Source organism: Trichoplusia ni, chromosome 10 (assembly GCF_003590095.1).
Source record: "Trichoplusia ni isolate ovarian cell line Hi5 chromosome 10, tn1, whole genome shotgun sequence".
NCBI classification, from domain to species: domain Eukaryota; kingdom Metazoa; phylum Arthropoda; class Insecta; order Lepidoptera; family Noctuidae; genus Trichoplusia; species Trichoplusia ni.
Window position 1 is genome coordinate 448379 of NC_039487.1, and position 24775 is coordinate 473153.

Sequence of the window (24775 nt, forward strand, 5' to 3'; positions counted from 1 at the left end):
AATAAATTAATATGGTATTCAAATTATAGAAATCCCAGTATATCTTCTCATTTTGTGTTTAAATAGTATTTTCATTCAAATATTTTGATCATTCATGCCCGTTTAAAATGTCGCAAATAACTAATTAGTGTGTAAAAAACAAATGATCTGATGTAACTATACTTTTATTGAAACTATCGTAAGTCTGATTTATTAAATAAAGCAATGGTTCCCTCACGCGTATTTATCAGGACTGGCCGACTAGTTTCGGAGTTCTTAATCAGCCGTGTCAGTTCATGAATAAGGACACCGGTTGTTTCCGAAACAGCTGCGATCCACAATTTAACATGATTTCTGAAACGCGGAGGAACTGTCACCTATCTACGGACCGACAGTATCAAGTTTAGCTTAAGCTGAGATCTATCAACCCCCCCCCCCCGCTTCTGAATATCCTTTATCCTTATCAAATTTATTTCAAATACTTTCAAAATATAATTTGATATCTAAAAGCCATGCTTTGACAATCCTAGAGCCGCGAATCAAATTCATCGCGAAAAAAGCTGTCGGTTTCAGCGCTACGGTAAATCAAAGTTGATTTATTACGCAAGTTTGAACAAATACTGATAAAAAAATTCCAATACAACGTAGCAATTGTGTCGATGATATATTATTTATTTGTTAAGAGGGAGAATTTATTTCGTATTTAAATATGTTTTTGTTAAACATCAAATTTGTAGGTTTGTAAGTTGCTATTTTCGTTATGGAATAGGTTATGACGTATTTTCATTTTCGGATTCTCAAGAAAATAATATTTTTGAAATTGTTTTTGAACACAGTAATGATTTGTGGTTGGTATTCAATTTAGAGGTATTTAAATAAAATATGGATGTTACTTACTTGTACTTCCTAACCATGGGTTTGAGTTTCTTGCCGGTTATTTTCCATAAAAATGATACTTTGGAAACTTGCACCTAAAGGCATTACCGAAAAACGACCTCATTGAAGTGATTACTTTTACATTTTGATTTAGAAAGCGGAGATATATTTGAGTATATTACTAATATAATTTTATTCGTTAACTAGCTGTTGCCCGCGACTTTGTCTGCGTGATTTTCAAGACGTGAAAAACTATGAAGTTTAATAATAACGATCATCTCAAAAAAGTAATGCAATATTGAAAATGAAACACTTTTTTTATTTCTAAATTATAATGTATCTTGAGCGGCCCAAAGACTATCAAATGTTTGAATCAAACACATTTCATCGTTTACGATACTATCCTGGTGTCATATATTTCACAGCTGTTTTAATGACTTTTTCTTATTTAATCCCAAAAAGAGGGGTTTATAACTTTGACATATCTGCCTGCCTGTTTGTCTGTGACATCATAGCTTCCGAACGAATTGAACGATTTTAATTTAAACATGGATTATGTGCGAGTGTTCGTTTAGAGACATGTTTGACAAATCGAGCCGTTTAAAAATAGGGGGGGGGGATTAGTAGTACAAAATAACAGAAGTTATAACTCAGTCTTAGCACTTCTGCTAGAAATGTTTTACTTTCGAGGGTTTTCCATTTTCTAATTGAGTGGGTTATGATTTTCGAGCACGTCTGTTCTTGGGCCGGCCTACACCTGAAATTGCTAGAGGGATTATGACAGTGATTATGAGGTATCATAAAAAATATTATTGTACTGTAACCAAAAAGGTTAACCAGAACCATATTACTGAGGCCCCGGTGTCCGTTTTTCTGTCTGTCACCTGGCTGTTTCTCAGGAACAGTGATAGCAAGACAGTTGTTATTTTCACACACGATGTTTTCTGACGATATAAAGAAAATTTCAAATTATTTTTGTGGACGGAGCTGGTGAAGTGAGAGTCGGGCTCGGTAACTGTGGATTTTACATGGTGTCATAAGATAAAAGATTTTGCAAAATTGCGCCCAAATAAACGGTTTCCTGAAACACGTTATGTTTGATTGTTGTCTTAATATTAAAACTGATCTTCCTCACAAACATTTGAAATATTTCCAAAATAAAAAAGTTGGTAAACGTGTTATCTTGGCCCCCTGGTGTTTTGATCATGATTTGCCTTTAAATTGCTGATAAATAAATAGCGTGATAATAAAAAAAATAACAGACACCCCTTTTCTCAAAATTGACAATGACAAAAATTTATAGTAGAGGATATGTTTAATTTGTGATGTTACGACAAAGCAAAATATGAACATAAAAGTGACTTCATGCGCATGAGTTCTATTTACTGTACCAATTTACAAAGAAAAATTACGTATTTTATTCGTTAACCTACCTGTCGATCATTGAAGTAAAATACCGTCATCCCTACTGCATAAATGGAACTTAAATAAAGACTACATGAGGTTGGTTATGAGGTTACGCTGTCGATACCGACAGCCAAAATGAATTTTCCAGACATTGTATGACGGATGTAAGTGCTGATAGCTACACTCTATTATCAGCCTTATTGGGGAAATTTCCAAAAATATGTTCCTAATCCTCGTCGGCTTAGTGATCTCAGAAACTCATTCAGTCTCGTTCCTTCCCCTGTTTTTACCAGGCTACGGAAGAAGAAAATGTTAAATAAGTAGAGATTACAATAAATTGTTAAAGGAATTTTTGGAAGGACTACGGGTGCGGTCTCTATAATGGCGGATGTAGACCGATCAAATCGTTAAAATATTGGAAAATCCCAGGTATCAGTAGACATTATTCTATCAATAGATACATAATGTCTATTCATTGATAGCTTTGGTCTTATAGATCTTTCACATTGCATACCTATTATGCAGTTTTTATGCAAGTTTTCTGGGCTTTTTTATCCGAAATACATTTGGCCTATGTAATGTGGCAAAATGAAGAAAAAAAAATTGTTTCTACTTGTTACAGATGTACCAAGGTAATAATTAACTGTGTCGTTCAGTATTTTTTTGTTATGCATAATTATAGATGAGATCAATGTGAACTACATGCAACTTTGGGTTGAGTGTCACTGCGAATGTTTTGATCTTGAAGTAGCATCGCCAATGTTACCGAGCTAAAAACATAGGTATATAAACCTATGTAAATAAATACAAAATCATATTACGGCATTCCACATTTGAACTTGAGTAATTTTAGTACATCAATAAAAATAAAAATAATTTAAGTTCCTTTCTTTCAAGAATGTACCGATTACGGTAACAATTGCATAAAAAAACGTATTAGTTTATGTTTCTTTTATTTTACTTGTGAAAATAGTCGCGGTAGGCCTATATCAGACTTGAAAGAGAATAAAATGACTAATTTTGTGAAAATGATTTATTTTCGAAAAATCCTATTATTGCTCTGCCAAAAGTCTTAAGGAAAATAGCGTGATGTTTTTTGTGTAAATTGATGACCGTGCTGCCTACTACTCAATGGGGTGAAAATACACCTCATAATTGTATTAAACGATGTTACAGGTGAGTCCAAATATTTAAAACTTTACTGCTCATGCCCCCTTCATAGTAGCGTTATGGTTTTTGTATATTTGTTGTATCATGTGTATGATAAGGTTCATGCAAAATTTGAACGAAATATATTCAGTAGTTTATGAGATAATTTGATATTTGTTTATAGATATAAAAGGCTCCTGCTCACCCCCTGTAACGAAAAGCGGGATAATAAGTAAAAAGTATGTTGACCGGACCTCTTGTTGATATTCTCAGAAAATTTGAATCAAATCTATCCAGTACTTTCCGAGATCTTTCCGGACATACATACAGACAAACAGACAAACAGACAAACAGACAAAAATTCTAAAAATCATATTTTCGGCATGGGAATCGTTCGTAGACCACCCAGCAATTATTCTTTTAAAAAAATATTCAATGTACAGTTTTCACTTTTCTACAATTTTATTACATGTATAGAAGATATAGATGTCCCACTGTAGGGGAAAGACTTTCCTTGAATATTTCCACTTTGTCCGGTATATTGCTTCTTCCATCGCATATTCTAAGAAACATAATTAAAGCAATCAAGGTTATAATTATATTGCACATTAATTTCTAAAAGGAACCTAAACGAGAAAGAATTTAAAAATAGATATTACATGTTTAAATTAATATATTTTCCATTAAAGTAATAGCAATTGACAATATTTATAAGCGGACTCAAACAATCACGAAGACATTGTTAATATAATCGAATTAAAAGTTAATGAAATTAAAAGAAATATCATCAAAATACTTTAAAATTCATAATAATATCTTAAAAGTTACAAAAACATCTTTTTATTACACCAAAACAGAAACAAAATAAAAGATGAAGTGAAAACTTTGTGAAACTTCGACAAACGCTGAGAAAAGTATTGTTCTTGTTTCTGAAAAAGGAAAAAAGATGCGAACCTTTTTTGTAATCAATTGTTCTTTTAGTAGTTCATAGTACATTAACACAATAACATATCGTATCAAGGCTGAATGATAATAACACGAAGAATATGATACCATTATTAAATGATGCAACGGTTTGATGATGACCGAATGATGTATCGGGATTGCCTGACTAGTTTCTACGCAGCGAGATGCGCGGCCGCTGTCGTCAGTTTGAGTCGCGACCCCGCCGCGTCTGTTCATGATTATGTCCGAAACTAGTCGGGCAACCCCGATAAATAAGCGTGAGTAAACCGTTGAATCATTTAATAATGAATCAGTCTCACGATGGTCACTATCAAAATATGATACCCGTCTATTTACGTCCTACTATTGGGCACAGGCCTCTTTCCGTATAGGAAAAGTTTTGGAAGGAGCTAACTGCGATGATATAGTATATAATTGTATAGGTATATCTAGTGTCCGATGTCGTAGATTAATTACGAAACTACTTATAACTTTAGAATTTATCCTTGCCTACGCTGGGATCAAACTTCGTGAGGTTAAACAACGGTTAATACAGTCAGACATTTGGTGGCGACCGTTTTTCTTCTTAAAATTAGTTTTTTTTCCTGTAAGTTAATGTTGAACCTTCGGTATCGGGTTGCGATTGTAACTTAAATTATAAAAATCTTCAAAAAGTTAAAGTATATTTTTTTTTGCCTATATAAATTAAGCTGCACTATTTTATATTAACAGTTCGTATATATCACAAAATACAGCAAGGCACTGATATTTTATATAGCAAATTAATACACAATCCATGTTTGCAAAAAAGATCACTGTATGGAAGCAATCAAGCGAACTTGTTCGACAGGTCGTGGGTGTTCTTTGTATTTATTAGGTTTACGAAGAAAATAATTCATGATTGAGTGCATTGTTGAAGCTTGATACGAAAAAATCTGTCTCTTTCTATAAATATACATCTATGGTTCATATTATTGACACGTAAATGAAAAAAATACAAGCATTTAATAACATTACATTAAACAACTTTCGTGCAAGCTATCTGTTCTCTAACTACGCCTGTATTATAAGTTCATCACAATCTGACAACCCGGTAATTCATCAATATACCGTTAAATATATCTAAATTCATACACATGATAGAGAAAATACACCTGTGTCTGACCATGCTCGTCATAAAAACTTTTATCCTGGATGGGAAGTGATTCCAAGATTTCTGATTTTACAGTCAGGGTAACTAAGTACTAGACCAACAGGTCAGTTAGGTTATAATAAAGTGACATCTTCAGTTGCAACAAAGAGAGCAATTGTTTTTAGCAGACACAAACACAGATGCAAGACAAACCCTCCGTTTCGCAAGTTTCACTGATCATTTTCTAACTTATTGCTCTTTATTTATTTAGTCTAAACTCTGTTTGAAATAAAAGCTCTAGTATACGACCACCCCAATACTTCGAAGCGTGGTGAAGCTTGTATTCAAAGAGACCTTTAGAAAATCACCTGCATTTTTATTCCTCGGTAGAGAAAGCGAACCAAGGTTACCTGCAATTCATGAGACTTAAGTATACAAAACATAAAATGGGAGGATCTCTACGTAAATGTATGTCCCAGTAATTTCAGGATGAATCTTCTGAGATACTCGAAAGAGCGCTTTATTTTTTGTAAGTTAAAGTCCTTTTTTAAATGACTTGTAGTAATTTCTTAGCAATTGGACCTTATTTTTTTAAATAATATGCTAAATATCGTCTTTTATATTTTGATTTCAATATAAATTTTTAGAAAGTGAATGTGTATTTTATTGGAATCTCGAATTTTATATAAAACTGCAGCCATATTTATAACAATGAAACATACCTTTTTCAATAAATAAAATGGTAATTTCATTCTCTTTGATGCTGAATTCAGCTATTTCACTAACTATGAAATCTTACAACAGTATTTGTTAAATTTTAGAATCAAAACAACTCACTACGCGTCATGTATTGTAGCTCTTGTTCAAAGAATCAAGAATCTCTTTGGGCCTATAGACAAGTAACTTATCCCTGAGAAAATTGAACTGAAAAGTCAACTTTGTTTCCGTTTTCGAAAAGAAATCATTTTGATAGATGATGTTTTGAACTTTTGACCCCCGACGTAAAAAGAAGGGTGTCTGTCTGTCTATGACAGAATAGCTTTTGGGTGGATTGAGCGATTTGTATAAAGGTGAATTGTGTGCGAGTGATCTTAGACATCGTTCTTCATCTTTCATCATTAAGGAATTTAATCCTTCTGTCGCGGGGGGTCACAAACATTCAAGCCACATGCACAAATACACCCAGACTCAGGACAAGCTTTAGTGGATCACACAATTGCTTGTCCTACGCGGGGATCAAACCCGCGATATGTCGGCTATAAGTGCAGTTGATTACATTGCCGAGATCGTCAAAATTAACCAGTCATGGTACAAGCCGACCTATGTAAATCTAAATAAAAATGCAGTAATATAAATCCACTACCTTTAAACTTATTGGATTTCCCGCCAATACTCGGCTAGAACCTCTTGACGTCATATTTTCTCGACCGAAAGAAAGAGTACCTTTCACACCCGATGATCGGAGGTTTTAAAATAATAATATACTAGTGGTCGCCCAGTGGTCGAAATTCGACCATATAATAAATTTAAATTGTAAGTGACTTAATATACTCTATTAAAATATAATATTCTAACATTTTTTATAATGTTTAAACTTTAAATAACTTTAAAAGTTTAAACATTCAATAAAACTACAGGAAACAAACTTTTCAACTATGTCTATAATAGACAAAAGAAACCATTTGACCACAGACTCCACAGAGTATGTATGCGTGTGTCAAATGCATGCTGGTTAGTATAATGTTTTATTAACTGATTTAATGTAGTTTTTATGCATTATTATTAAAATCTTTTTTTTATATTAAATAAGGCAAATAAAACTTTTGTTTGAGTACCCTATGACTATGCACAAAATGAAAATCAAAAGAAACCATTTGACCACAGAGTATGTATAGGCAAATATATATATGTTTGATATGTCAATGTCAGTACTCTATGTCTATGGTCAAAATGAAATATAAAAGAAACATGACATGTGTGTGTGAAATGCATGGTAGTGTGGGTAATGTTTTATTTATTGATTTAATGTACTTTATAAGCATTATTATTGAAAAATATTAGCGTTCTGCACATCTCCTGCACATAAACTATAAGTGTGCCAAATTTTATGCTCCTGCGTCCGCGCAATTTTTGTAAAAAGGGGTACAAAGTTTTGGCATCACGTATTAATATATAGATTGTAATAAGATATTATAAAACTTTCATTTGTTTGAATTTTGAATTTGGTTTACGTGATATTTAAAACTAGCTGTTGCCCGCGACTTCGTCCCCGTGGGTAGAAGATATAAGTGATGATTTATACCTGCCCTGTTTTTTTCTCATTTTCCATTGTATCTTCGCTCCTATTAGTCGCAGCGTGATGGTTTTCAGCCTAAAACCTTCCTCGACGAATGATCTATTGAACACACTTTTTTTTTTAATTTGAACGCGTTCAAACAAACAAACAAACTCTTCACCTTTATATATTAGTATAGATATAAAAAGTATTTTGGGTTAAATGTCTTAGAAATAAAAATGATTTGGGCAAAGGCCAAATAAATAACCGCTCTTACATTTCTGTTTGTGTACTTCTTTATTCACCATAACTTTTGAGAGTGGTGTAAATATTTGAAAAATATGTTTTTTTTTTAATATTCCTTTTCTTTATGTTTGGTTTTTAATATAAATGTTTTTATTATATTTGTTGCTACATTTTATATTTGTGTCAATTAAAATTTGATATTCAGATCTGAAATTGATTGAAATAAATCGCTCTTATCGTTTATCAAATCTATTGAAAATAACATTTTAAAATTAAAATAAACTAATATTTACATTTTTGAAACTATATCAATATAAAAATAAAAATATACATTATTTACAAAGCGTCAAAAAAGACATCCTCATCCCTGCCAAAGTCGGGAAACGTGCCCAGAAGGCTGGCTGCATTGCCACGTTTGAAATAAATGGAATTGAATTGTATTAAGTCACCCAAATTCGATGGAAATTCTTTTGTTAATTCAAATTATTTCCTGTTCTCTTTGATTTTATTTTTGTATATTTGAGATTACTACATTGGGTTGTGCGGAGGCTTTGATTCAAATTCTCACTGTTGTTTGATCCTATATAAATTTCATTAAGATTAGACCTTGGGGTCTAAAGATCCTGAATCAACAAGCTTGTGTGTAGGGTACAATCAATCGTTAGTTACTATGTCATTAGTCTAAGCTAAATTAACATTGTTTATGTTCTTAGTCAGATAAGATAATGATTATTGTGGCGTTATTATTGAAATAGAAATATTCATAAAATTATACATTCAGGATTCGCCAAAAGGTTTGGGATAAAGGCAGAAATTTATCGAAGTGAAATAAAACATTTCCTCTCTAAGTAGGAGATGGTATAAGAAGGAAGAATTGTTGAGGTTTTTCTCTTTATTAATATACTTTAATGCTTCATTGCCGTATAACTTCGAAAGATAGAAGTTAATATGTAAAGATAAAACGCAATAGCTGAAAAAACACGACAAAATAGAAAAATACGCTTCAGAATTTAGTGTCAGTTACTACATTAAATTATTTCTTTACGATAAATGTCTAAAACCGAATGAAATTATAAAATTTGACGTCATGAATGCATATTAAATAAATTGATAAAAAAAATCCTTCAAGCCAGTGTGTATGCCACCTTATCACACGGTAATAAGGACTTATTCAGAATGCTCTACAGAGTTAGATTGCATATCGCATGCATCGTCAATTTGTTTAGTATTATTTGATTTATATCTGCTGGATATGGATTCAAAGGCACTTGTTTTCTGTCCTCTGTTTATTGAAAAAGAGACATTTTATTACTTTATTTATTATTTTATTTATTACAAGCATAAAATGAAATCAAATTACTTATGTTTGGCTGTCTGTCCGCCTGGTGATCTGTTCGCCCGTCTGTCACCTGTATCTCATAAAACGTTACAGTTGGCAATTACAATTTTCACTTATGATGAAATGTTGTTGCCTCTGTAACAAAAAATCAAATTTAAATATAGAATAATATGTAAAATAGTAAAGGTTGTCCAAAACTTCTGTAAAAAATTGTTCAAAAGTTGTTCAAAAAAATAATGTTCAAAAATTTGATGGCTGCCAATTTGACCCAAACTTTTGTTGCTGGCCTTATAAGATTTTTTAAACCGAGAAAGATATATTTTATATTACGTTAAAACATAAAATTCAGTTAAATAAATCAAGCATCCAAGAATTAATGCTTGCACTTTTAAAAATCAGCATTATTCTGGTAATAATGTACTTTTATTCGGATCTAAAATATAACGTTGGTCCTGAAAAATCACCTTCATTTTAAAACACTACGAAGCGTTTATTGTCCATGACACTAAGTAAAAAATGAAACCTGACGCGTAGCGAAACTACTATCAGCTACGGTGGCGTAGCAATGTAGCTTAAATAAGCTACGGCGTAGCATCAGTATTCTGTGACAATATTTTGTGCACTATTTCTGTAATATTGTCACATTGTATTTTTATACATTGTTATAGGAATCTTGAAATATGGAATGGAAAATGTTTTTATACTAGTTCCTAAGATTATTTAATATTGGTTCTTAAGACTGATTATAATGAAAAGTCCTTAAATTTTCTTTTAAAAACATGTCAAAATCTTTGAAAGTACTTCTGAAATAACACACTTGTACTTACCCCAGCTTGAACCCAAAATATCTGTCTTACAAACCTGAACCAAAAACTTCTGAGATAGAGAACAGGGAAACATAATTTTAAATTCGTTTTCAAGTCCTTGATGCGAATATTAAATCAGTCAAGACAATAGAATGCACAAACTGAATACTAAACCAAACGCCCACGCATTCAAATTGGCTGCGAAAAGAAATGTACAGAAGTCCCAGTCCTTGCCAAAATGTAAACAATCATCCTATCCTACTAAATTTTAAACGCCAAAGTTTGTATGTGGATGTTTGTTCCTCTTTCACGCAAAAACTACTGAACGGATTTAGATGAAACTTAGTACGTGGATATTTTACAAACTGGATTAAGACATAGGATAGTATTTCGATTTGTAACGGTCGGGCCCGCCGGTACCAACTAGTAGCAAAAAAAAATCTATCGACAACTCACTTGCCTTTTAAACTATACTTCATTTGTCTATAAAAGGTCCTTTAAAAAAGGCAAAAAATCTTATTGTAGCTTTTCATAAAAAAAACCATCAGTTTAAGTAAATTAAAGATAATCATAATGTACTTTTTTTTAATCCCAAAGTTTCAAAAAATATTAGACTAAATAGAAACAAAATATAACAATGCAACGATCGAATCTTTATTAGCGATTTAAAAAATAGCGTCTATAAAAGAAAGTATTGAATAATTTTGATGGCCAAATAAATTGAAACCTTCTGCTCTTCTCTCACATTCTACAATGTAACCAGATATTTTATACCATTCTATTGAATAAGGTTTTATCTGATATGAAGGAGGTTTTATTATCTAAAGCTTTTAAAAGTATAAAATGTAGTTGGTCTTTAATTTAAGATCCAGGGTTTAGAATTGCAATGCAAAATATGTTAAAAAGTTGTTATTGCACATTTTCAAAACACGATGGTCCTATTATCATGTTGCATAAATTGATTTTTCTACCCAAAGGCTAAAAAAAAGAAGCCGTGTAGCTAATGCTCCGCTGTCTGTCCGTTTGTTCGTATGTCGATCGGTCTGTCACCAGGCTATATCTTATGACCTATAACAGCGTTCAAATTTCTGCAGATGATGCATTTATACTCTTGCTATAAGAAACAAACACCAAGGTCAAGCAACGCTTATGACGGTCATAAATTTGATAGATGACGAATTTTGTTTACAAATTTGTTGCTTTTTGTGTTAGTTGTACGGAAATCTCACTTACCTTACTTTTCCACGTACTACCTCTCAGCTGTTGCCCCTACGACAGCCTCTTTGAGTACCCTACAAACAATTTCCTTTATTTTCCTAAGATTCGAAGCACAAATCCTAATATATAGAAATTCCTTTGCCATCACAAATACCTGCTGGCATCACGGTATGCGGAGAACTAGTCAGGAATCTCAGGAATTTGGGAGCACGTGTTCTAAACGAGAGTTCTTGGTAAACAGTAGTAATGTTTTGGGAGACATGGTAGTTATTTAGCTTATAAGATTTAAGTATTAAGGTATTATGATAAAATATATTACATACTAACAGGAAAAAACAGAAACTTCGTCAAACTTCGTCCATCTATTGTGCCCGTAATTTCTTTTATAAGCAGATAACCCTCCATCTATAAATTGAAGGATAATGTAAATTTTCTAAAGTATTAGAAAGTGCTATAAATGATATTTTTACAAAGATTATGTTGCAAGAAAACTAATGGGGTAAAAACAATATTTATTGCTTCCATGCTTTTTTAGAATCAAAGTATCGTCATTAATCGGTTTGTCTTGAGTCTGAGTGTTACTGTGCATGTAAGGCAATGTAGGCAAATAATGCAAGGAATAAAATCATTTTGGTGGCAAGAGTCGTTTAAAAATACAGGTCTCTTTTTGTATGAAAAATACTTCCATAAAATTCATAAAAGGCGTGCAAAGTTTCAGCTCCTGAAAACTGGGAAGGTGGCATTTTACTTGCATAATTTGATTACAAATAAAGGGACGGGTGTAAATAAATAAAAGCTGTGATTATAAGACATAAATTGAGGTGCCGCGTATTTTATGTGATACACTTTTCATTGTTCCACCGAAGAGAACAGTAAAAAATTCAGGATAAAAAACATGTGTTCATTCAGACCAAATATTATCAAAGCATGATTCAGGAATTTGAGTACAAAACTCACACATTTTCTTTACATTAGTACCTATAGTATATATATTTTTGACTTCGGATAAACTATTTTTTTTTCTCTAGCCTACAGTGTCCCACTGCTGGGCAAAGGCCTCCCCCAAATCCCTCCACGACTCTCTATTCTGGGCCGCATGGAACCAGCCTGAGCGGTAAGCGTTAAGGTCGTCTCGCCACCGCTTCCTAGGTCGCCCACTATAAAATATTAACTTAAAAAAAAATCTTTTGAAAAAATGTAAACGAAATGTAACGTCTTTTCTTCAGATTTCAATAAAGTATGCTTTTTACTACAATTTACTATGATATGCACTTCGATTTGAAATGAATATAAAGTCTTTGGCATATTGAATTTTTTATTTATAATTTATTGCTATACAATTGCACAAAAGGAGACAACATCAGAACAATATAGTATACAGGTACTGCTTATTTCATAAAAAACTAAAACTAAATTCAAATCCATATTTTTATGTATATTTTTTAATCATTTTATAAACTTATGCGACCACATTTTTTCAATATTTAAGTAGTAGCAAATCATGGCAGTAGTGTATAATCGACAAAGGAAAAAAAACTGCTTCAATTCTAATAAAATTATATATTTATATTCAAGCTTTATTTCCTATTCATACAGACCAGCACCCATAACGACATTAGTAGAACATGAGATCTGAATCCTATTCAAACGATACTGATTGTGGCAACCCTGGGATATGTTAATTCTAATTACACTCGGCCGTACAGCCCTGAATTGCATTGAACACACAGTTAACTGTCGTGACAGAACTAATTACTCTATTGTTGCTAGAAATATTCTGTCAGACATCCGAAAATAGACATGTTCATTTGTGCTGGTAAATTTGCCCAAAATTCTTTTCTTTTTTAATTTGTAGGGTTTCATACTCAAAGTGTAAAAACGGAGTCATGTTACTGAAGTACCTTTGTCTGTCTGTCTATAACCAAGCTGAGTCCCATGGTGTTACAGGTAGACAGGTACAATTTTCACTACTACTATGCTACGGTTTACTCACGCATATTTCTCGGGACTTCGGTTGGGTCAGTTAGTAGTCAGGCATCCCGATAAGCTTGCATCACAAAAAATAACTGCTGAAACTTTTATCAAAATTTAATCCTTATTCCATTTTACTTCCATTCTATGTCATGGCAATAAATACAACTAAACTTTTATTAAATGAATTCCAAAAATAGCTGTAAAATATTTTCTGTAAAATTTAATGTTACAATATAATTTCTCCTATGTATAAATGTATGAAACATTTAGAGAGAATTATTAAACGCCCACACGATGTTCTATTTCGGGATGAAGTGCATTTTCGAAAATGTGAAATGAGTATTTACATTAAATATTTGATAGGTCACAATAACCTGCTTTATATTACTTTCAGGTATTTCGCGAGCATTATTTTTATATAAAATAAATACAGTTAATTTTAAAAATATGACACACGATGGCTTTAACAAAAAATTTGATGATTTCCCATCCGGAAAAAATACTAATAAAACTTCATCTTTTTTGTATCCAAATTACAAGTCTATTTCATAATTTTTAGTACAAAAAACTGAACGAATCCAAAAATTTTACCTTAAGCTCACCTCAAACCAAACTTAATCCATCAATCAAATTAACGTCGAAATCTAATCTCTAATTAAGTAAAATGCATTTTAATTAAAAATTGTTCCTTTGAAAATTAATTGGGGCTAAGAACGGATTATACGCTAAAAGTTTTTAAGTAAGTGAATATTATTAGCGTGGGTTTGGAGAACTGCTCTGTTCCGATTACCTCCCACGCCAGGATTGCAGATTATTGTGAAAGGAAGGTTTAAAGGTTGGGATTTCCCATTATTGTAGAAGTGTGAATTCGATTCCGGATTTTGTTAAAGTTAATTTTGATAAAATGGTGTACGTTTATCAGAAAAAAACGGTTGTAAATGATGTTGGTTTATATTTTCAAAAATAGGGTAAACTAATCTTAGGTGTTGTAAAAGTGATGCAATCAAAGATAATCATTTATATACCCCGGTAGAATATACTACCAAAAAGATTCCGTTTGCACAGTCACAGTCCCAGTAGCATGTAAACTATGAAGTGATACAATTGGTATAAAACTTGGATAAATATATAGATTTTCGTTAGATAAATAACTTAGTTTCTCATTTTATATCAAATATAACGACAATATCTTTTCCTAAAATAAATTTTAATCGTAATTTATTTCACGATGACCTACAATCTAACTAATAATAGCGAAAATCAAACCAAGGAAATCTCAACCTCTTGAATTTTCAACTGCTCAATCAAAATTATTTCGCCAACCCCATGGCACTTTGATTTAAATACCATCGGAAATATTAATTACGGGTCTTGTGTCTCGCGGTTACCTCGGGAGACTCAAAGCTGACCTTTGACCTTTAACAGCCAGTTAAGATCTTTGTGAACACCGATGCAAAGCGGATTACAAGACCGAGGCGTGTTTGCCTGCTTCCAGATGGCCATTTAGGTTATAATAGGTTTGCTGTTTTAGATCGTTCTGTGAGAATAGTAATCTGATCATAGAAACTATAATTAGAGTGCCACAAGGACCTATTCTTGGACCTTATTTTTTATGATAGAAATAGCAACTAGACTGCTTCTTTTATCTAATCCTCTGTGTATGCTGAGCGTGGGTCTCCTCGAAATCATTCCACATTTCTCTATCGTGAGCCACTTAAAACCTACCCTCGCGGTATGTGTTTAGATTTTGCCGCTACCACTTCCCAGCCTCGATATAGATGAGACACTATCCGATATCCAAAATTTCAACATATGTATAGCAAATAATTGTCGGGTTCAAACCACTCAAAAGCCTTTAAATGGCATGACATCGATATTGACCTACAACCAAGAAATTGACTGAGCCCGTTAGTCTGCCAGTATTTTGATGACGCAAGCAAAATCTGGACGAAGCCAATATACTACGTAAAGCATAATACTACATAGGACAAGGAAATCGCTTGAACTGTTTCATGGTCGGGTTAATTCGTACCATCTGTTGAACCCGCCTGAAATGAAACCGCTATGCCCGAACTTACTACGAAAATCGGGCGTTTTAAATTGATGACGAAATATTTTTGCTGTTGGGTTAATTTGAGTCGCATGCAGAAACTCCTACGTATATGATATTTGATGCAATACGTGGAAAGTTAAACTATTTTCATGTTTAACTCAAAAAACTTTTTAAAGTCACTTTATTAACTTTTCTAAGGGGACATACACTCTTTTATGTGTATTCAATCAACTGGAATTCGTACTCTGTTAGAGTTCAAGCGGTTTTATCAGAAAAAATAAAAGCAAATAAAAGGGTACATTATAATAAATCCACCCTTTATTAGAGTATGATACTTTCGACTCCTTGTCTCACAGCGGTTAGCAAAAAATCTACTAACTTCATACATCCTAAATACTTATATATGTTCATAAAACGACAAAACAAAAGAAATTCACGTTTTCCAGCACACAATGCCCTGCTCATATGGACGAACACCTTCATATCAAAGATTTTCTATCTCCACCTTTTCAATTTCAGCCATGCATATCATTTCAGAGGAACACAAAAAGAAAAATACTAATAGCTATTGGTCAGTGAATGAATGGAAACTCCGTGTAAATGCATTCATTCAATTTTATTCCGAATGAAATAGAATTTCAGCGGAAGTCCATTCAAAGGGGATTTGAAAATTGCCCGAATTTTCCTGAAAATTCGGATTGTGATTTCAAATTCCTGGAGTCCTTTCCTGTTTTAAGAAGAATGTTAATATTTTGGAAATAACGGGAATTTCTGATTTTTTGCTACTGGATGTTTACAAATAATGTTATATTAGTTTGTTTTAAGTAAAACCTTTTTTTTTTATTCTTTTCTTCAGAAAATTTTATGTTTTATGAGAAACCCTAACCACCTCCTAAATGATGTTTAACTTAATTTTTTTTTGAGATATGGATTCTAATGACATTAACCGACAGACAAGACACCAGGTTTTAAAAAGTTATGATGAACTTAATGTTTGCAATAATTATATATAAAAAACCGCTAATATCTTTTATAACGGATTATTTTATAAAAGCATACAGATTAGCTTCCGTGAGTCTAAGTGCGGTAAGGATTTAAAGCTAATTGCAAGGAATTAACGCTCTCTGCGGTGCAGAAAGATGGAAATAAGGCTTTCCATTAAAGTGGAAATACTTTTACGTTGAGAATAAAGAAATGACAGATAATAAAGTGGCTATATATTTTAATAAGGGCCTGAAAAACATGCCCGTCTTTGCAGCTCATATAAAACCACAGACGATACACTTGAACTATTTGTGTCCCAGGGAAAACTGTTGCTGTAGTAGCGGAATTGTACAAAAGGGTCACAGTGGCAACGATACATGAAGGGCAAAGGAAGGAACAAGGGTGCGTTTTAGTCAGAAAAAGTCTGACACTCCCTTCTCAAAGCAGAAGGAGTAATTTGATGATTGCCTATCCGGTAAATAAAAAGGGAATTATAGACTGTCTTGGAATCCGCAACGAAATTAGTCAGAAGAATATTTCAATGTCGTTTTTCCACAGAATCTTCAATATTCCCCTTAATTCAGATCTCTCTTATTAAACAAAACACAAACCCTTTCCCAAAACATGAATTCTATAATTATCACCGCCATCGTTTGGCAACCTTGAAATTCGTAAAATTGTCGATACTCAGCGTAACTCTTAATAAAATTATTGTGAAGGATTCCTTCATAACAAACTCAATTATTTAAAGATCGATTTGAGAATGCTTGAGAAATTGGGACAGTTTAGATTGTTCTAAACAAGGTAAATCTATTTTTTTCTTATAGAGGGCTAATTATAGCGCACTTTTGTCTCGAATTTAAATGTAGCCGTGTATGAAGTAATTCAGGAGTCACCATGCCAAACCATCGAAGCATCCACAAGCAATGCTTGTTCTGAGTCCTTGAGTCTTGAGATGGCGTGCATGCGACTCTATAATTTGTGAAATCTCCCGCGACACAAGGATAAAATTCCTTAGTGTGAGATTCGTTTATAAATAGGATTTTATGATTATGCCTTGATTATCACGACTGGCAAAATCTTCCTACTGAAAAAAAGAATGGGAAAAATCATTTGTTTTCAAAGAAACGAACGTTTTTAATTCATGTTAATATCAATTAGTTTTACGAAAGAATAAATAAAACTTCTCCAATAAAGATTAAATAACTTTCCTCTTCAATTGTATGAAAATAAAGCTGTTTCTGAACGAGAATGAATTTAAATTAAAACTCGACTCGTATGCAGAATTAAATTGGACATGTTTCAATGAATTACTTTGCAAACTTGGATATGCGAAATCTTTTGACGGCGTAACTTCCATTCAGGAATGTAGGAGCAAACGTTGGTAAAACTGTTTCTCGAATAGGACATGTGGTGGAGACATGTTGTTTCAAATTACAAATAGGGATGATTGCTGAAAATAAAAGGGAAAAAATAGTCTTTCAGATAATTATTATGAAATATTTGATACATATTTTTGTCTTTATCTGAACAATACAAACTACTGTACTTTAAACTTTAAGAGAGGGGATTTTGACGTAACGACTTCGCAAAACGTATAAACAAAAGTGACGTCACGCGTAAGTTTCATTTTCTGTAATGTGATCAATTTATGTTAGCGGGGACAAAAAAAATACGACATGGACATTGAAAAATCTTGTATTTATTATGTACTACCCCTGTTTATTGTTACTATAAGATTCAATCATTAATTGAGGCAGCAATGTTTAGTAATATACCTAGTACCCAAAACCGATGGGCAAGCTATATTTTTTTATATCTTTTTAACAAACAGTAAACATTTAAGGTTATTTTAAAACGTAACGTGGTGACAGTGATCTAAAAGTGTTAAGCAAATCGTTAATCGATAGTCCGGAAAAGAAATAAAAACACACGTTCATGCTAATTGCATAGCTCTATTAAAACATCGTAAATCGGTTACAACCGGTAAAATGCGAGTATGCCTCGCGGCATTGACGATTCCATAAAATAGCTAAAGAAAAACAAACTGTCTAGCCCGTTCTCACGCTTCCTAAGATGGGGTTTCATGGCAGACGGACAGATAGACGGACGGTCCAACAGTCAGACTGACAGATAGATGGACTGATAGCAAAGCCTTATAAATCCAGTTCCATTTTTACCGCTTACGGTGCGTACTCTTAGCAACCACAAAACGAAAAAAACAAGCATGATAACTATTTCAAAAAAATATAAAAATCCCTCGCAAACAAGGAAATAGAAATAAAATCGCTGCGAGAGCAGGAAAATTAACTTTTCAAAGCCAGATAAGTGTGTATTATCCCTTTAAACCTTTCTTTATAGTTGGAATTATAATAAAATGTTATATTACACAAAACTCACACAACTTTATCTTGACTACATGGTTAGCCGAGTGGTATAGGTCACCAAGCCAAAATCGCTGTGCGTGACATAATCATCATCTTAGCCTTTTCCTGACAGAAAATTTGTATTGGGGTCGGCTTCCAGTCCAACCACTTGCAGCTCAGTACCCAGTGGTTTACAAGGTGCGACTGCTTATCTGACCTCCTCAACTTAGTTACCTGGGCAACATGATACCCCTTAGTCAGACTTTCTAGCTTCTGACAGCTCCTGTAAATAGCTACCAGGACCACAATGGAACGTGACTTCCGAAACACATACAAAGATGCTTACCCACTAACGGGCCGACCATAATGAAAGGTAGCTGAACCAGTAATCGATCAACTTGTGCAGGTTTAATTTAGCCACTAACTCCTCGTGAAACCCTGGGAGGCAGGGATTAAATTCCTTACCACGAGAGCATCTCTGGTATCGCAGTCAGGCCCACTTACCACTAGACCAACAGGCCAGTCAATTCCATAACGAGTGAATGATACAAGAATCCCTACCAAGAAGCTAAGCTAAGCTCTTAAAAGACTGTTGTAGACGTGCGAAAGAGATGCCACTTTAAGCTACATAGCTCGTCTCTTTCCCCCAACTGTAAGCCTTTGTGTGATAAATGGTAAATGGTAAGACTCAAGTTGAAAACTTCGCCTAATCTTATTTAATTTCGCTACAGAGTTCCGTAACGCGATTTGCTTTCCAATTCTTGTGAGAGTTATGAATTCTTTATTCGTTTAATTTAATTATTTTTTGTTTTGATAGAACTTTTGTAAATATTGCTTTTGTTTATCTTTTATTTATGAATTATGTTGTTGTTTTGTTGTAAATAATTGAATATTTAGGATGTTTTAAATGTTGAAGAATACAAAAAATGTGTACATTTTTTTGAGTTCCGAACCGGTATAGTGAAGCTCCGGTGTCTGTGTATTTTACTTTATCTTCGATTAAAGGAACCCACATATTGCGAGGCCGGTTCGCACTTACCCGGTTATTTACTTATGTAATATATCCCACTGCTGGGCATAGGCTTCTTTCCGTATGAGGAAGATTTTGAGCATTGATCACCATAGCGTGGTGATCCATTCTCAAAATCTTCCCGCTTTTGCTTTCACTCACTGCGATTTAGCGTTTTCAGATACCAATATTTGGGGTCCTCGTTTCCTCACGGTATTTTCCTTTACCGATAGTCAGTCGAGTCTTAGAATAATCGAAAAATCTGGTTTGGGTTACAAGCAGCACCTCGAACATACAAATCCATTCACAGAATCTAATCCAGTTTAAATGCCTATTGTGACGAAAACACCCAAAATATCCTACGCTTTAAACAAAACACCACCACACCATGTGGTTCTCCAAGTAATGCAAATTTGCTGTACCTGTATGTAGGTGGTTTCACATCCGAACTTTACCAATAATACCACGTTTGGCAGACAAACTTAGGTTCGTAGGAGTCATAAGCCGGCTCCCCAATCTTAGGCATCAACAGACAGCCTATATTGGATTGGATATTGCAATTAGATCACGACTTAGCTATTGATTAGATTCAGGAGTTATTACATTGTGATAATAAAATGTGCCTACTACAGATTGTTTTTCGAACGTAATTTGACAGGCTTATGTTTAAAGGTAAAATAAATAAATATTACAAGATAATCGAGTGTCTTTTGTTTCATGTGTATTCCATAAGCAGTGAAGTGGGAGTCTGACTAGCGATGCTGTGGTTTCTATATAATTAGGAAGATTTTAAAGAAAAACTTGCAAAAAGGAAATTGGTAGTAACCCATCAAATTTTAAATTCGATTTTGATGTTATTTTAGCGATAACTGAAATTAATCACCTGTGAAAATTACAATAGTGTCGCTTTCACGGTTCATGATAAACCGTTTGATGACTGACTGACGGATAGATAGCGGTGTCTCAGTAATAAGGTTTCGTTTTAACCCCTTGAACTAGAACCAGACCCCTACATCATCAGGAACGAATAGTACCCATCATTGAAAAAAAACTAACTTGCGTTTAATATGTTTTATCATAAGTACTTGATGACCTAGCCTGATGATAGACGGACGGACAGAAGGATTTATATCTTAATACTTACTAAATTCAATCATTCATAAAATTTCATCTAAAATAATATATTACACTAAGTTAATACAATAATTTACATAAAATCATTCGGTACATAGATATTTACAGATAATTAATCAATTAAGAATCTTACTCTAAATTTAACTTGGTTTATTAAAGCTTCCGAGGTAGTTTAATGATAATTATAATTATGAAGTAATATAACTGATATAATCGTATCATGTTGTCAGGTTGGTACACACTCATTTTCTAGGAACATGTGTGCTATTTGATAGTTTGCGGTTGGCAACCCGCTGTGGATTTGATTTAATTGTAATATAATTATTAAATGTAGTTTAATGAGCGTGAGAATTTATTAAATCAGGCGTTAAGAACCACAATTATGGATTTTGAAATGAAAGCGATTTTAAGGAAAAGATTTTTCTTACCCATGTTTGTAAGATCTTTAAAATCAATAAAATAACTCTAAAAATGGCTTTTGATCATATGAAAAAAAATCCTATAATAATATAGAATATTTTTTACAACAATACCATTGAATGATTTTTTCATACATAAAATTATAACGACTTTAAACAAAATAAGACTTTAATTGTTTATCGTAATTGTATAATTTTCTATGGACCCTCTTTTCAGTAAAATTTTACTTACTTATTCGTAAAAAGCCAGTACTGCGAGTAACAGTAAGTGTCAGAGATAAATCCCCCTGAAAGCCTCGCTTGATTCCTGTGTAAAAATACCTGACGCGGCTCAAATCTATTCATCATACTGCAGACTCGGTCAGAATGACAAAACGTCACCGAAGACAACTTATTAAATTCGGAAACCTCAATCAAAGGTACAATTATGAACGCCTACAAATTCTTCCTGGCACGAAGCGTTGAGTACGTGACCGTGCTCCCCCTACGACTTTATACCCATCTCGCTCACTCCCACAGCTCCGCATTAGCCCCATCTCCCTCTTAAAACACCCACTCGTGGACCCTGTAGCTTCAGCCCCTGTTTTCAGCCCACATTTTAGTCTCACCTCGGGCGGCCTGGCAAGCGCACGTCTCTCCTTCTCCATAAAAATAAAACGGACAATAATTTTGAAATCCGATTCCCGACTTCCATTTTTGAACGCGTGTCAGTCATGAACTTTTGACGTTAAAATAATTGTACTGCGACAATAAGGCATTCTTCCATAGAGTTAGGTGACAGATTTTTTGTCTGATTGTCAATAATTGATTGACGCGCGAATATTTTTTTTCGGTTTCAAGGGGAGTGTTGTGGCATCAGGTGGGCGACGATTTGAAGACAACAGGTGAGTCAAAAATATATTAAATACTTTTTCTTTATTTAACTGATCTGTATACGTAAATAATTTCGATCAAGCCACGTATAAAATTATACGCGTGTAGTTTGAGATGCGTGTTTCGGGGAGCGTAAATAAATCGGGTATGCGTTTTAAATAATATTTTTATTTAAAATTCGCTACCTTTATTTAAATTAGTTACCTTAATAATATTAGATTATTATCAATTATTAAAAACTATCAATTAAAAAAGCAATCCGCATTTAATTGAAATTTAATTAAGGCACAATTTTATCCGTTAAATTGGCTACTTAAATATTTCATTCAGTTTTATTAAACAATTTAAAAAAGAGAGAATTTTAAGGTTTAATAAGTACGCAGCATTTTTTATTGCCTCCGTTTCGTTTCTCAACGAGGATTTTCATCACGACACTAAGGTCTTTCATTTGCAAAAGTTTATGTTCAAAGTAGATTAGGAAACATAAAGTTTTACACAACTCGTGAAAGTCTAGTCGTAAAGGAAAAGAATTTCATAACTATAGGCTTTGAAATATCAAGAAAACTGCTTTCGAATTTTCTTTTTATTTTTCCTCTTTACATATTTCAAATCCAACAACACAGCAATAAATATTTAAAACAAGTATTACTTCACGGGGATTAAAGAGGTTTTAATTTATAAACATTGGTAATAAGTCCTTTGGAAAGCTTTTTTTTATATATTTTTTTTTATTTTAATACAAAGAATATACTAAAATATCTTCTTGATAATAAACTATTTAGATTAATAAAATGTTTTATTTATATGTCAGATAATTATGTACAAGTCAATAATTCCGTTGTTTATACAAAAATCGGAATAATTATGAATTACAAGAAACTTGAAATTATTCAATTAACCTTAATAAAAACAGTACTTATTCACAAATTTATGAATACGAAATAAGCTCACTTTGGTATAATATAATACATTGAACCCATGTCTAGATTGATCAATACACGAATGATAAATCTTTTCATACATCATATATAGATAAGATATTTAAGACATACATTTTTCACTTTTTAAATTTTGACAATTCAATTGTTTCTTATCCTTCCATAAAGACTTCCTCTTTTATGGTTAAAGTACAACCTAGACAGGGTTTTTAAACCTCTTACAGGATTCTGTCATGTTTTTATAACAACCCTAAAAAATATCAGTTGATCGGGTTTTCTCTCGATGTTTTCCTTCACCGCTTTTGACAAGGGCAATATTAAAAGCTGCATGGTAAAAAACTAAAATTACGAAACGAATAATTCCTAAAACGGACCATCTTATTTCGACTTACCCCGTTTCTTAACAATCAAGTTTCAGATAAGATTGTACAACTATGTTCTATCCTAAGTTTCAGATACACGTATCCAACAATTTTCCATCCAGATAAATTAAAACAACTGAAACAACATAAATACAGCATGAGTTAACCTGTAAATGCCGCACTTTATTGAAGGTTAGGCCCGTATTGCGACAATACGGCCTCGAATACCCCGATGTACAAACAATAGTGAATTGTTCCCGTATGGGGAACTTTTTAAAGCACTGGATATTTCTAGGTTTCATTTTAGATGTGGGTGCTATTGGATGATTGGATTGTGTGTTTAATTGGATATAAAACATGCATTCTCTATAATTCGGTTTTTAGTAACGTTTTGTTGAAGGTAGAATATGCCTATTGATGACATGGCTTAGGTTACCGGTAATATTAATAAAAATGTCTGGGAAAAGAGGATGCCTGAATCCAGAAATGGATGGTGAATGATTCAGATGCATATCATGATGATAATAATCAAACTAGGAGCAGAAGCAAATGAATTTACTAGCTTTTCAGTCAAAGACCGAAAATAAGAACCTGGTCATAGGTTTTAGGGCGACCAGATAATTTTCATTTATAAGTAAGACACGTTGATTTTGTAAGTTTTTAAATAAATTAAGTAATCTAACTATAAATAGTACTCAAGACCGAAATTATAATCTTATAGGACCGCTCTATATATATCATCCATCCAATTGCAATCAATTCTTTTTGCAGGATGCGACTATATTGATATATGTGTGTGAGGTAGATGCGACGGCACGGATAGTCGAGTGGTTGAGGTCATTACGCCAAACCCACTTTGCGCGACGTGTCGCGGGTTCGATCCCCGCGTAGGACAAGCATTTGTGGGATCCACGAATGCTTGTTCTGAGTCTGGGTGTGCTTGTGCATGTGAGTTGTATGTTTGTAAAACCCCTCGCGACACAAGGATTAAATTCATTAGTGCGGGAGTAGTTTATAAAAAAAATCTACAATGACTTACTCCTACTTTTAGACCTACATTTGAGCGACTCGACCAGAGCTAATACTTGCAAGAATGTCACTTCTATAAGGGACCGGGTACTACCTACCAAAACATTTACAAGAATTATTGTGAGGAGTTATGTATCTTCAGTTGCTACTTAACAGTTATGGCCCGAATAGCTGAACGACGCCAGATGTGTTTTAGTACTTCGAATGTATCTTGCTTCCCGAAATTACTTAATATAATATTGCGTAGACGTTTATTATTGCG

At 33.2% G+C, this 24775-nt stretch overlaps 1 protein-coding gene across 1 annotated transcript in view; it reads left to right on the top strand.

Annotated features, from left to right (window-relative positions):
- Positions 1 to 21506: 21506 nt before the first annotated feature.
- The window catches only part of LOC113498262, a 73919-nt gene continuing 70650 nt past the window's right edge, over positions 21507 to 24775 (top strand). Inside the window, exon 1 of the mRNA XM_026878210.1 lies at positions 21507 to 22195. The gene's annotated coding sequence lies outside the window, so the exon portion shown is untranslated. The remainder of the gene's footprint in view (positions 22196 to 24775) is intronic.